A 15,143-nucleotide genomic window follows, 5' to 3' on the forward strand; every position below is an offset into this window, starting at 1 on the left:
CCCATAGATATTGGGTGGTTGTATGTTCATTTTCATTTGTTTCCAGGAAGTTTTTTATTTCTTTCTTGATCTCTTTGGTAACCCATTCATTGTTTAATAACATGTTATTTTAGCCCTTGTGATCCAAAATGCTTGATATGATTTCAATCTTCTTAAACTTGTAGAGAATTGTTTTGTGTCCTAACATGTGATGTATCTTTGAGAATGAACCATGTGCACTTGAGAGAAATGTATATTCTGCAGCTTTGGCATGGAATGTTCTGTGAATGCCAGTTAAATCCATCTGATCTAATATGCCATTTAGAGTCACTGTTTCTGTGTTGACTTTTTGTCTGGAAGATCTATCCAGTGAAGTCAGTGGGGTGATAAAGTCCCCAACTATGACTATATCGCTGTCAATCTCTCCCTTAAAGTCTCAAGGTTATTATTGATACATCCTTATTTATTGCCATTTTATCTCTTTATGCTTATATTTCTCTCTCTTTTTCTTCTATTACAGCAGTCCCTTTCACATTTCTTGACATGCTGGTTTGGTGGTGATAAACTCCTTTAGCCTTTTTTTGTCAGGAAAGCTCTTTATTTCACCATCTATTTTGGAGGATAGCCTTGCTGGATAGAGTAGTCTTGGTTTCAGATCCTTGTTTTGCATTACCTTGAATACTTCATGCCATTTCTTCTGGCCTGTAGAATTTCTGATGAGAAGGCAGCTGAAAACCTTATGGGAGCTCCTTTGTAGGTAACAGATTGCTTTCTCTTGCTGCCTTTAAGATTCTCTGTCTTGAATTTTTGGCATTTTAATTGTGATGTGTCTGGGTTTGGGCCTCTTTGGGTTCTTCTTGCTTGAGACTCTCTGTGCCTCTGGAACTTGTGTGACTTTTTCCTTCACCAGGTTAGGAAAGTAAAATAAGAAACAGCTTAGATATGTGGTAAATCCCCTGCAAGTATGCTAGGCCCTGACAGAGCTGCCTGCATCACTTCACTTCAACTGACTACAAGCATCTTGCTTGATTAAAAGCAGTCATAAAAATAACAGAATTAGTTATTAAGCAAATGCTTAATTAAGCTGAGATTAGTTGTTAAGCTTGAGGCTGAGGAAGAAAAGAAGTGGAAATTTAACATCAAGCTATGGGGAAGAAAAGTGTGGTTAGGGTCAGTTATATCTTCTGCCAGACAGGAGACCTGTGGAATTCTCTAGCCCCTCCAAAGTCCATGAAGCATCAGTGAAAGGAGAGAGAGCCTGGAGAGATGTGCACAGAGTCTTGTGAGTTGTCTAGTAACTTGGTTGTTGGAGGGGGAGGGACTAGCTCAGGGCCCCAGGGAGGTCTGCACAGGAATTTCTGCCTTCAGAGAGCGGGAGCGGCAAGAGGCTGAGGACTGAAAAGGGGAGAGTGAGTGATTCTTAATAACCAGCAGGATCCCAAAGATGGCAAGCTGCCAGCCTGGACTGCCAGCGATGGCCAGAACTGTGCTGCAGCTCTGAGTCCAGGCTCCTTCTCCCCCAGCCCATGAGACTCTGAGCTGGAGAGCCAGCATGCCCTGGTAAGTGGAAATCCTGCCACTTCCAGACATGGAGTCATCTTTCCCATTTGGAGTAATCCTCGCTGTCCTGGCCTCCTTCATCATTGCTGCTAACGTGATAGTGGCTTTGGCTGAGCTGTTGTCGATCCACAGGAATGATGGTGTCAGTCTCTGCTTCACTTTGAATCTGGCTGTGGCTGACACCTGGCTTGGCGTGGCCATTTCTGGCCTAGACACAGACCAGCTCTCCAGCCCAGCTCAGCCCCCACACAAGACCCTGTGCAGTCTTCGGATGGCATTTGTCACTTCCTCCACGGCTGCCTCTGTCCTCACAGTCTTGCTGATTGCCTTCAACAGGTACCTTGCTATCAAGCAGCTCCTCCGCTCCTTCCAGATCAAGAACGGACTTGTGGCTGGAGCCTGCATGGCTGGGCTGTGGCTGGTGTCTTCCCTCACTGGCTTCCTCCCACTCGGAGTCCCCATACGCCAGCAGAGCACCTACCAGGGGCCCTGCAGCTTCTTCGCTGTGTTTCACCGCACTTCGTGCTGACCCTCTCCTGCGCTGGCTTCTTCCCAGCCCTGCTCCTTTTTGTCTTCTTCTGCGACATGCTCAAGATCGTCTCTATGCACAGCCAGCAGATCTGGAAGATGGAACATGTGGGAGCCCCAGCTGGAGCTTACCGGCCCCCACGGACTCCCAGCGACTTCAAGGCTGTCCTCACTGTGGCTGTTCTCACTGGGACCTTCACTCTGTCCTGGACCCCATTCCTTATCACTGGCATTGTGCAGGTGGCCTGCGTGGCACTGGAACAGTATCTGTGGCTGCTTGGTGTGGGCAACTCCCTGCTCAACCCACGTTATCTACGCCTGTTGGCAGAAGGAGGTGCGGCAGCAACTCTACCAGGCAGCCCTGGGAGTGAGGAAGGGCTTCCTCTCACTCCTCCTCCTGTTCTCAGCCAGGGATGTAGCCCAGAGGGGTCAGAGAAAGCTCCTGTCACATCGCCACCATCCCCCACCCACAGCTTGGTGGTAAAGAAGGTAAAGGGCAAAGAAGTTTCAAAGTGCCTTTTCCCTCCTCTCTCTGGGTCCCAACCCGGAGATGAGATGGAGCTAGGGGAATGAGAGCACTTTTCAGGCAGATGACCTCCCTCCATGCCCCTCACCCCAGACCGAGAGGTAACCGAGGCAGGGTGCTGACTTTCTTCTATAAGCGGTTTTCCCATTTCCAAACCGCCATTCCTCTGTCATTCTCTTGCAATGAGTCTGTTTCTCCTGTGCAGGTATACTTACTTAAAGCATACTACTGTATGCTTTACACTTTTAAGAAGTGTACTACTATAAAGATGCTTAAAAGTCAAGCCCTATTTATTCTTATTGTTGAACTATTACAGATGTCCCCCTTTTGACCCCCATTGACCCCCTCCACCCTGCCCCTGCCCCCCCAGCTGCACCATCCAATAGAAATATAATGCAAGCCATATACATAGTTTTAAATGTTCTATTAGTCACATTAAAAGGTTAAAAAATAAGAAATAGGTGAAATTAATGTTAATGTTTCATTTAACCTACTACATCCAAAATATTATTTCAATGTAATCAACATACAAACTATTACATTATTTTTTCAAGCTAAATCCTTGAAGTTTGGTGTGTATTTTACCTTTACAGAACATCTCAATTCAAACTAGTCATATTTCAAATGCTCAGTAGCCACATTGGACAGCACAGTGCTAGAGAAATGAGGTCCTATTATTTCTGTTTACTATGATGATTGCTTTGGTAAAGGGAGGAGTCCTGGCCCCCATATATAATTGAGACATTGTAAAGTAGTGAGTTTGCACAAAATGTAGGAACCTGTATTAGCTTCTAAAGCATGTCTTTTCCCACACTTCATGGTGTTCAAGACAGGGTTTCTTTGGGAAATAGCCTATCTTGTGATTATTTCTAGTAACCCTCCCAATCCACCACCTTTCAAAGTCTGTGATGCCCCTTCCCCTCAGCTGGCCTCTTACTTAATTTGTAGTGACTTGCTTATGACAATGTTGACCCACAAGTTCTGAGGCACTGAAAGGGGAAGAAGAGGCAAAGGGGATTGGCACCAAGAAAGGCACTACCAAGCTCTGTACACTGGACCCACTTTGCTCCTCAAAACTTGACTTTTTTCCATTTACTCCCAAACTTTCATTTTCCTAAGAAACTCAGTCACATAAGAGGATATCTCCAAAATGGCTCAGGAGACAAGCTGAGGAGCAGGTACCTCTTTCTGCTTTCTTTGGGTACGAAAATGACTGTTGGAATCTAGGAATTATGCTCAGGCTCCCTCTGGGCAACCCTAGCAGTACAAATTCAAGAACAGAGTGGGGAAGAAACCCAGGAACTACACTCAACCTTCCTGAGCTTCCCTAACCCGTTCCTCAGCCTCCTGGTCTCCATAGTGGATTCCTAGAAAATTTGTCTCTTAAGGCCCTAAACTTGCTCATCTCCCTAGAAAGATGAATAGACAAAAGAGGGCAAGAAGAAACCCCAAGAGTATGGATTAATTTGCCTGGGACTTAGTGCCAGGACAACCTTTGAAAGTTAACCTCTCCATATCTCTAAAATGGTGGCCTGAGAACCAGGATGCTTTGCACTTGGGTTTTAATTCTCCTTCCGTCTTAGATGAACGCCCAGCTTGCTTTCCCTAAGTTGTTTAGAGGTTAATGATCATCCCTTTCAATTTTCATACTCTCGACAATCCCCGTCTCCCCATCTTCAAACTCTACCTTCAGCACAAATGGTCTGTTTCCCACTAATTTATTCTAATACATAAGCCCTCCTTTGGTAGATCTTTTTGCAATTGCTTTGGTTACCACTCTGGCCCAGAGGAGGACTGTGCTTGCCTTCACTGTAGCAGGTTTTATGTTCCTACAATTGGAGAACATTTTGGCTCTCGAGGGGCGATGGAAGCCAGTGCTTCGAAGTGTTGAGCACCCAGCAGGGACCAGTTATGCCAGCAATAAGGAACACTCTTTGATTGGGTTAAGAGTTACTGGGAACTAATTAAAACACCAACAGTAACTGGGTTTTTGGACAAAATTGAAAGCAGGCTCAAATGAATGCCCTCCTTATTAGTGGCTTGGAGCTTAATTTCTTGGCCTTTCTGGGAAGGACTGATCTTGCCAAGGTAACACAAGCGAAAGTATAATGGAAATTAGTTAGTTACTGGAGAAAGGCAGGAGCTGAGAGGAGGCTAGGTGACCGTTGTGTTATTAGGTTCAATCTTAGAAACCCTGCTGTTCCTGGGAGTCAGTATGTACAGCGGGAAAATCACAGGCTTTGAAGTCCCACAAACCAGTGTTCAAATTATGATCAGTCATTTAAATTCTCAAAGCTGCAGTTTCCTCATTTGTAAAATTGGGGTAATAATGACTACCTTACATGGTTATAGTGAGGACTAACTCTGATACGTATGTGAAAAATGCCTAGTAAACTACAGCACATTGTTAGTGCTTAGAAAATGTTCTTTTTCTCTTCCTTAAAAATCCTGAAGAATTAAACATCCAGCTGACCAATTTAAGAGAATCCATCGTATCTGCAGATATTATCACTTCCAGGACAAAAACAGTTAGGCTCAGAACTGTGAATTCCTCAACCTCTGAATAAGCTTTTAAAAATGAATGATGAGAGGTAATTCCGACTGAAAAACAAACCATAAATCTAATATTTGACACAGGCTTCTTCACAGATACGGGAATGCACCAGAGAAGAAACATTTAAATTTCATTCATGGATCCAATGTTTTCTCCGGATGGACTTGCAAAAAAGCCAGATTCTGTTCAGCAAATTGATCAAGATAGCCAAAAAGATATTAAGACCTTGTCAGACAGAATGTAGGTCAATCAGTCCTATGCATAATTTCCATAAACAGCTTATTGTGAAGTTGTTATAAAAATTGTGATATGACTAAGTTTTATACTGACTTCTTGGGTAGCTAACATTATATGTAGCACACCCCAGTTTCAGGGGACTACTCTTAACATAAGAACACACAGCACTCTGTACAGGGGCATTTTGAGTGGTCTCATAAGTGTTAGAGGCAGGTTTCCTTAATTCACCAACACTGACTGCTTGTCCACATGACCAATAAGCCCATCTCTGAGAGCTGGCCAGCGAGAGTGAGCCTTGGGATATCTTCCCCCGATATGGACAAGTGGACATGGTTCAAACGGGAAATAAATTCATGACTTTGATTTCCTTCTCACTCAGTAACTGGGCAAACTGAATAGAGACCAGTGAAATCAGCAGGCATGAGAGATACTTCAAGGACACAAGTAGGACAAGAGGAAGAATAGTGTAGATAGCTGGGCAACAAGGACAGCAACAGACCTAAGGCCAGACCACAACTTCTTGGCTGCCGTCAGCTACTCACTTATTTTGTGACTCCTTCAGACCTTCCGTGTCATCCTTCAAACTGCTGACTGATCTGGAATCTTCTTCTTTTAACTAAAAAACAAAAAATCTTCATTTGTTATTTCTGCAGTCATATAAACTCAATGATGGTACCTACAAGTGTCAACTGTCATTCATTCATTTATCTCTCTATCCATCTGTTTACCTACTGCACAGACAGTCAGAACTAGGTATTAAAATTGCCCTAGCTTTGCTGGGATTTGTTAGAGATACATATTGATGTATATATGATTTCCATGGTTCTTTTCTGATATATAAAAGCAATTTTTGTTCATTTTAGAGTTTTTTGAAAATACCTAAAGCTACCCATAATTGTATCATCCAGAGATGATCACTGCTATTCTCTTTCATTTGCTTTCTTCACTTAACGTTACATTGTGCATTTTTCTGTCATTAAGTTTTCTTCAAAAATATGACTTGTAAATGTGGCATGTTTTTTCAACACCCATATATAATATTTTAACCATTTCCCTATAGTTGTACATTTATGTTATTTTCCAATTTCTCACTTTTGTAATACCACCATAAATGCCCTGCATATAAATATTTGACATGTCTGTTTAATGCCTTAGGATAAATTCTCCAAAGCAGTGTTACCAGGTCAAGGAGCATTAAACATTTATAAGAATTCTGTTTCATATTTTTGCTGGCATTTCTTGAAGTGTAATGTTTCCCTAGGATATTTGCTAACAAAAGTCGAAAGTGAGCCATAAATTAACAGACCGCACTGATATGAATCTCTCAAAGAAATAAAAGTGCATGGCACCCTGAAAGTCTAAACCATACCAAGGGGGTTTACCTAGCTGTTATTCACAAAAGGAAACCTATTGATATGTCTACTGCTGGAATTAATCTGCAAATTTAGAAATCTGGTCTAATGGGACACCGCACTTTAAGAATAGCTCTCACAGTACAACTAGATCATCAATACAGCATTGTATGATACCCAAGTATTGATTTCAATGTGTTTTCACTCTTAAAATTTTCTGAGGTAGTTGCTTTGTACAATAGCATAAACTCCTAACGCATGAGAATATGAAAACACAATCTCATGGGGCCAGGAGACAAGTCCCGACGCAGTTAAGCCTTGAAGCCGAGGCTCCCAGCCTTGCTAAAAAGGAAAGGTGGCTCCACCTAATGGATCAACTGTGGCAGGGTAAAGTTCATGAGAGCTTAGCATGCTCACTGGATTTATAAGCTGCTGGGACCATAATCAGCCACTGAGCTCAAAGGGCCCTCTCATGAGGTGTCCTAGAAATGACCAGAGTCTGTTTCAATGCGCAAAGTACTTCCTGTTTTTTTTAAAAAATAACACCTTCTATACAATGGGGCAGGCAGGATTAATTTGCTCCAGGGCACTGTAGGGACTAAAATCATGTAAGACCAAGAGCCTGAGGGGGAGGGGGGGGTCTCTTTTATTTCTTTAGGTTTGTTTTTATTTGTTGTATGTCACCCAACACTCTTGTGACTGAATCATATTTCCCATTTACTGTAATAAATCCACATCAGTTCCAGTTGTGTCTCAATTATGTTGCCATTAGGCACTAAAAAGCTGATAAACACACCGAGATAACACAGTCATTGGCCCAGTAAAATGCCACACTGTCTTACAAAACTGTTCATTGTGCTTTTATCACTCATATTATTTTTGCAGATACGAAAGCACTTGCTATTTAACAAATACGAAAGCTCTTCCTACATAAAAGCAAACTGGTGTCATGTCATCTCAGAGGTGGTTTAAAAGTGAGAAAACTAAGCCAAGAAATTATAGTTGAATGTCTAGAGATTATTTTAAATGTGAAAAACAGTCTCATATTCCAAAATTGCAACTACTACTTTAAGATTACCAGGTCCCTCAGTAGTTTTATACAATGATGTGTTAAATTGTTTTTCTTATTTACTAAATAAATGGGACAGACAAGGATGCACAATGAATGTTTATAATGAGTTTGAGCACAGCCCAAAATAAAACTGAATTTTGATGCTGTGACACTGAATAAAGAGAAGAAGTATTCTTTAGTGAAACCTTAGGAATTAAGATTAATGAGGAGTGGCCATTTTGAGAAGATATGAAGATATTTGTTTTTTAAAAACAATATTAATACTCTAACTTAGATGTAATATCCTGGCTGGGCCAGGCTAACAAAAATATTATCCCTTATATGATACACTTTAGTGAATAGAAAAAAAGTATTTATAATCAGGTTCATAGTAGTTTAATCATTCCTCCCATAAATTTTTTTTTAAGCCTAACAACACACTTCTTTGCCCTCGATGAGAAAGGGCGAGAATACTGGCCCCATGTCCACATCATTCAATTTCAAACTAGTGGTATCTGTAACAATAATTCCAAGTTATTTGATAAATAGTAAAACATACAACAAGAACAAGTTCATCTATATGTGGTGGGCTAGCAATGAAAGAGGCCATGGACAAGAAAGGCCAAAAAAGGAAAGAGAAGGAAAGCAGTAGAAAGTGGAGAATAAGAGAAAAATTATATATTTGCAGTCACATGTCTCCAGGAAAATAATTTTAGTCCATTATTAGAGTTAAGTGTCAAAGAGTGGCCAACCACAACTATTGACCTTCTTTCTCCCAGGGTGCTATAAAGATAGGAGAAATAATGAAATCAATATTCTTTACTGCTCACCTGCCATAAACTTTAGGTGACCCTGGGCAAAGTTGGGTCAGTTCACTTCTAGCACAGTGATTACAAGCTTGAGCTCATGAGCTAGACTGCCTAGGTTAGAATCCAAGGTCAGCCATTTCCTAGGAACAAATGTATTTTACCTTTCTGTACCTCAGCTTCTCATCTAAAAAATAAGAAGGGTACCTATCTTATAGGGTGGTTGGAGAAATGTAAAGACTTTTATAAACACAACACACTTATAACAGTATCTGGCACATAATAGAGCCATATAAATGTTTGTTATTATTATTATTATTATTATTATTATTATTATTATTATGAGTTGTCTCATGCTGTAGCTTCTCAAATTAAAAAAAAAAAAATTTGACAATGTTTTCATCATGTAGCCTACAGACTTTGATCATTATTTTATCCCTTTAAACCTGGGGTTTCCTGATCAGAAATGTCGCTTATTTGATCTTCAGGTTGCTGGTAACATTGGATTTGCTTATTCCAAAGGAAACTACTCATGTAATCATCTGGAGTTAATATAAATCAGTCTGTATTTTATTACCAAGCAGCTTCACTGAAATGCCTGACTAGCCATCCTAATCAAACTAAACCACATGCTGGGCTCTTAAAAAAACTTGATTGAGATGTAATTTACATACAATAAGGATCACCTATTTCAGAATGGCAGCAGATTGAGATGAAGCTACACTGACATTCTCCCAGGACCAAATTGGAATTACAACTAACATAGAGAAGAACCATCCTGAATAAGCAACTGAAGATTAGCTGGCAAACACCCTCATAACTAAGGATGTAAAGTGGAGACCACATAGAGACTGGTAGGAAGTGTGGAGGCTCAAGAGGGCTGGCTGGGTTCCCACAGGCAGCAGCTGATGGTCCAGAGGGATATCTCAGCTGTGGGGGTTCCCACTGAAACTCTGGGGCTAATCCCCAAAGTGGGCTTCCCAGCTAAGAGCATCAGAACTGAGAAATGTGCCCACATAACATCTGGCTGTGAAAAGCAACAGGGTTTCTGCCTGCCGGGGAGAGATGGTAGGAAATGCAGTCACCCACTTAAAGGGCCAATGCACAAAGTTTCATGTATAGCCACTCGCCTTGGGCTCCAGTGGAGAGAGGGCAGAGTGGACTGGAGCTATGTGGGGAGAACCCATGGATGCAACTTGGGAAATAGAGCTTAGAGGGCAGCTATCTGGGTTCTGTGCTCAGTCATTCCCCATATGGTGGAGGACATCTTTCTCAGGCAGACATTTATCATCAAAGCAGCTTTTGTCTGGGTGGGGAAGCAATTGCCCCACCCATTGAAATCATCTGCCCCACCCTGTGGAGTTTCTACAGCCTGAGGCTCCTTAAGAATCTGAATAACAATCAGCCTCTGGGTGCTTTGATTTGCCTGAGTTGCTTTGGGTTCCAGGGCTTGGAAAAGCAGACCTTGGTGCACATCTTGGTCCTTTCCTAAAGCACCCAGCACCAGCAGAGGAAACCACAAGCTGTGGAGTGTGGAAGGCTTCAAACAGTTTACACAAGGCCAGTCACAAACAGTGCCTGACATTGGACTGCACTAGAGACCATCCAAAAGACTGGGAGTCCTAGCAGATCTAACTAATACATAAAAACAAATCCAAAAAGGCAGCCAAAATGAGGAGACAAAAAAACAAACCCCAAATGAAAGAACAAAAGAATTCTTCAGAAGAAGAGATAAATGAAATGGAGATAAGGTATCTGTCAGATATATAGTTTAGAATACTGATTGTAAAGATACTCAACAGCATGAAAAAAGATATGGAAACTATGAAGGAAATTAAGAATGACAGAGTAGAAATTTAAAACACATTGGAAGGAATAAACAGCAGATTAGAGGAAGCTGGGGATTGCATCAGGAAATTAGCAGAAAGGGTAGAAAAAAAATCACTCAATCAGGGATCCAAAAAGAAAAATCAATTAAAAAACAGGACAGTTTAAGGGAGCTGTGAGACAACATGAACCACAATAACATTTGCATCATAGGAGTGCCAGAAGATGTAGATAGTAAGCAAGGGTTGAAGAACCTGTTTGAAGAAATAATGGCAGAAAACTTCCCTAACCTGGTCAAGGAAAAAGTCACACAAGTTCCAGAGGCACAGAGAGTCTCAAGCAAGAAGAACCCAAAGAGGCGCATGCCCAGACACATCATAATTTAAATGCCAAAAGTTCAAGACAGAGAGAGACTTTTAAAGGCAGCAAGAGAAAAGCAATCTGTTACCTACAAAGGAACTCCCATAAGGCTGTCAGCTGACTTCTCATCACACACTTTACAGGCCAGAAGGGAATGGTTTGAAGTATTCAAGGTAATGCAAAACAAGGATCTGAAACCAAGACTACTCTATCCAGCAAGGCTATCCTTCAAAATAGATGGTGAAATAAAGAGATTTCCAGACCAAAAAAAGGCTAAAGAAGTTTATCTCTACCAAAGCAACATTGCAAGAAATGTTAAAGGGACTGCTGTAATAGGAAGTTGAAATAGAGAGAAAGAGAAACATGCATAAAGAAATAAAATGGCTCCCAGCCAGTGTGGCTCAGAAGTTGAGCATCGTCCTACAATCCAGGTGTTCGTTGTTTGATTCCTGGTCAGGGCACATGCCTGGGTTCTGGGCTCAATCCCTAGTTGGGTGTGTGGGAGGCAGCCAATCAATGACTCTCTCATCATTCATGTTTCTCTCTCTCTCCCTCTCCCTTCCTCTCTCTGAAATCAATAAAGATATATTTAAAAATTAAAAATAATTTTAAAATTTTTAAAAAGAAATAAAATGATAATAGATTAGGACCTATCAATAATAACCTTAAATATAAATGAATTAAATGCTCCAATCAAAACATAGGGTAGCTGAATGGATAAGAAAACAAGACACAAATATATGCAGACTACAGGAGACTCACTTCAGAAAAAAAGACTCACACAGGCTGAAAAAACAAAACTAAAACAAACAAACAAAAACTTCTGGAGTACTTTAAAGGAGAGATCAACAGCAATACAGTCACAGCAGTGGACTTTAACACCTCACTGACTTCACTGGATAGATCTTCCAGACAAAAAGTCAACACAGAAACAGTGACTAAATGGCACACTAGATCAGATGGATTTAATTGATATTTTCAGTACATTTCACCCCAAAGCTGCAGAATATATATTCCTCTCAAGTGCATATGGGTCACAAAACAAGTCTATACAAGTTCAAGAAGATTGAAATCATATCAAGCGTCTCAGATAACAAGGGTATCAAATTAGAAATCAACTACAGTAAAAACACTCAAAAACATTCAAACACAAAGAGGCTAAATAACATGTTTTTAAACAATGAATGGGTTACCAAAGAGATCAAGAAAGAAATAAAAAACTTCCTGGAAACAAATGAAAATGAACGCACAACAACCCAATATCTATGGGACACAGAAAAAGCAGTCCTAAGAGGGAAATTCATAGCACTGCAGGCCTACCTCAAAAAGCAAGAAAAACTTTTAGTAAACTATCTAACCCTACAACTTAGGGTTAGAAAGAATTAGAAAGCTCCCCTGTGAAGCCCTCAGGACCAGAGCTTTTGTTGGCTGGGAGTTTTTTTATTACTGCTTCGATTTCATCAGTTGTTATTGGCCTATTCAGGTTTTCTGGTACTTCCTGATTCAGTTTTACATGATCTCACTCATATGTGGAATCTAATAAACAAAATAGACTGAGGAACAAAATAGATCCTGAGACATAGAAGCATGGAACAGACTTATGAATCTCAGTGGGAAAGTGGGGGTGGGGAAGTGGATGGAGAGAGATTAATCAAAGAATTTATATGCATATATGCATAACCCATGGACACAAACAATAGTGTGGTGAAGGCCTGGGGGGGGGGGGGGCAGATGTCGGGTGGAGGGGATTAAGAAGGAAAAAAAGGGGATATCTGTAATAGTTTCAATAATAAAGATAAATTTTTTAAAAAAGATAAAACATTAAAAATAAGATTCTTATTAAGGGTACCCATGTCTTTCACAAAGATAAATAATATTTTTACCATAAGGTCTTGATAAAGAGAAAAACATTGAAACATACAAAGTATTTTTCTGACCACAACAGAATTAAACCAGAAATTCTAATAACAAAAATTTCTGGAAATGTCCAAATATTTGGATATTAAACAATATACTAATAAATAAATCATAGATCAGAGAAGACCACAAGAAAAACTAAAATATATTTTCAATTGTAAAAATTTTTTAAATACAACATATCAAAATCTGTAGGATACATGTAACAAATTCCTTAGAGGGAAAAGTAAGTACTCCTATTAGAAAAGTCTAAAATCCATGATATAAGCTTTCACATTAATAAACTAAGAAAAGAAGAGCAAATTAAACCCAAAGTAAGTAGAAGGAAGGACCTAAAAAAGATAAAAGCAGAATTAGAAAACAGACAAACACTGGAGAAAATTAATGAAATAAAAGGAAATGGTCTTCAAAGTAGGCCCTTCAGGATATGATTCTGGAACTGGATCCCCCCAGGCATGCCCCAGGGTGTCAAGTATGTGGAGATAACCCCTCAAGTGAGCTGTCACATTACAATTACCAGGAGTCTTACCTGGGCTGAATTGGGATGGGGACCAGGTGGAAAGGGAAGTATAGAAGATTATTCAGCTAATATGGCAGCTGCGCCTTGTTCACTCATTTATATTTTCTTATTTTTCTGTGACTAACATAAATTAATTTTTAATTTAAAAAAACACACCACATTTTAAAGAAAAAAATTCATGTCCAAGATTTGGCAAGATCAGAAATAGACACCACGAAGAAATCTCTAAGGTTGAAAGGGCTTAACCTACACCTAAATATCAGAATCATTGCATTTTAGAACCCGAAAGTACTTCAGGAATGAACCAGATCAGTTTATTTTATGGATTAGGAAGCCAAGAAATATAGAGCTAAAAAGGATTTTCCAAGGGTCACACTCGAGTTGGTAGAAAATCTAAAACTAGAACTAATAGTGACCAAAATTTTCTAACTATAAATCAGGACATATGATCTGAATAGGTTTTGGCATCACCTCCAGGGGAAAGAGATCACTGAAAAATAGAGTTTGAAGGTAAAAAATAAAAACAAAAAATCTGGCATCATCAGAACATTTAGGTAATTTACGGAATTAATGTGACATAATGTTTAAAACTGGAGCATTTGAAATATATTGATGTAAAGCATATAAAACTTTCTTTGATATAAACCACCCCCCATTTTTTGCCTTTTCATAAAAACACACTGAGCCTGAATAACTTTTGTACATGATTCTCTCATCCTTCCTCCTTCAATTTGATTATAAGTCTCTAGAGGGTGGGGATTTTCTCTTAGCTTGGTCATTTTCCTGTGGGAATCCTCCATGGACATTCACTTAATGTTTGTTGATTTTGCTTCTTCAGGTACAGAGAGCTGAAAGGAGTATCAAAGAAAGAGTAGAACCATGGGTGTTTCCTTTCACTATGATCCCAACTTTCCTACTAAATGACTCATGAGAGTTATTCTAGATTCTGCACTTGAGAGGTAGATAAATCTCTTTGGGAAAAGCTGTGAGTAACACCTCAGGCTTTCATATTTCTGTGTGCCCTCTGGAAAGAGTACTCTGAGAACATCCACTGGCCCTACAAGGCCATGTTGGCATCAGCCATTAGTCAGGGACATTGCCCCCCTTTTGCACTCTGTGCCAATAATCCTCCCCAGCACTCTCCTCAATTTTCAGCCAACCACCCATACTGCCCTCCTCTGCAGCATGGCCACCACATGCAGCTTGCCATTGGAACTGAAACCAGCATGCACCCTCCTATTGCTCGTTAACATGCTGGTGGAACCACAATGATCACAATTTATTCAAGCTCAGCCCAAATTTTTCATGAAGAAAATAATGGGCCTCATTAAATGGGAAGAAGAAAGGATAGAGTTAGAGTTCCTATGAGAATTCTTACAGTTTAAATTCTGACTGGATCTGTCAATGTAAGAAACATTCAAACCTGTAGCAAATTTTTGTGAATTTATTTGAGCCAAACTGACAATAATTGCTGGGAAGTAAAATCTCAATGGATTGAGAAAATGCTCTGGAAAATGGTAGTTTTGCACCCTGCTTTATACATTACAATCAAAAGAGAAGACATAAGTGAGTTACATGAAATCCATTGGTATTAAATTAGGGAGGTAGGAGAAAGCAAAGTGGGGAAACCTCTGGGATTGGGTAAAAATTAAAATGATAGACACATACTTCTTTTACATAGGTGGGTACAGGATAGTTAACAGTCAACAATATAACAATAACAAGGAGGGGATTTGTGGTCTCCACTCTGGTGTGGTGCCAGTACTTTGACGGTTCCGGGAAAAGGAAGTTACTTTGACATTCCAAAGGTATTTTATCACAGATGCAAAAAGACAATAGACAGGCTTAATTAAAGTAGATTGACTTTTGTCAGGGAAGATTCTAGCCTAGGACATGACTACCCATCATAAACTGTGTTTAGTTAAA

The 15,143-nt window shown here is 40.0% G+C and overlaps 1 pseudogene across 1 annotated transcript; it reads left to right on the top strand.

Moving 5' to 3' along the window:
• The first annotated feature begins 1,567 nt into the window (after positions 1-1,567).
• LOC308548157 (glucose-dependent insulinotropic receptor pseudogene) lies at positions 1,568-4,557 on the top strand (annotated as a pseudogene). Its single transcript has 2 exons — positions 1,568-2,556; positions 4,343-4,557. The product of its transcript is annotated as a glucose-dependent insulinotropic receptor pseudogene (transcript).
• Positions 4,558-15,143: the final 10,586 nt, after the last annotated feature.

This window comes from Miniopterus schreibersii (genome assembly GCF_964146895.1).
Source record: "Miniopterus schreibersii genome assembly, chromosome: 1".
In the NCBI taxonomy this organism is placed as follows: Eukaryota; Metazoa; Chordata; class Mammalia; order Chiroptera; family Miniopteridae; genus Miniopterus; species Miniopterus schreibersii.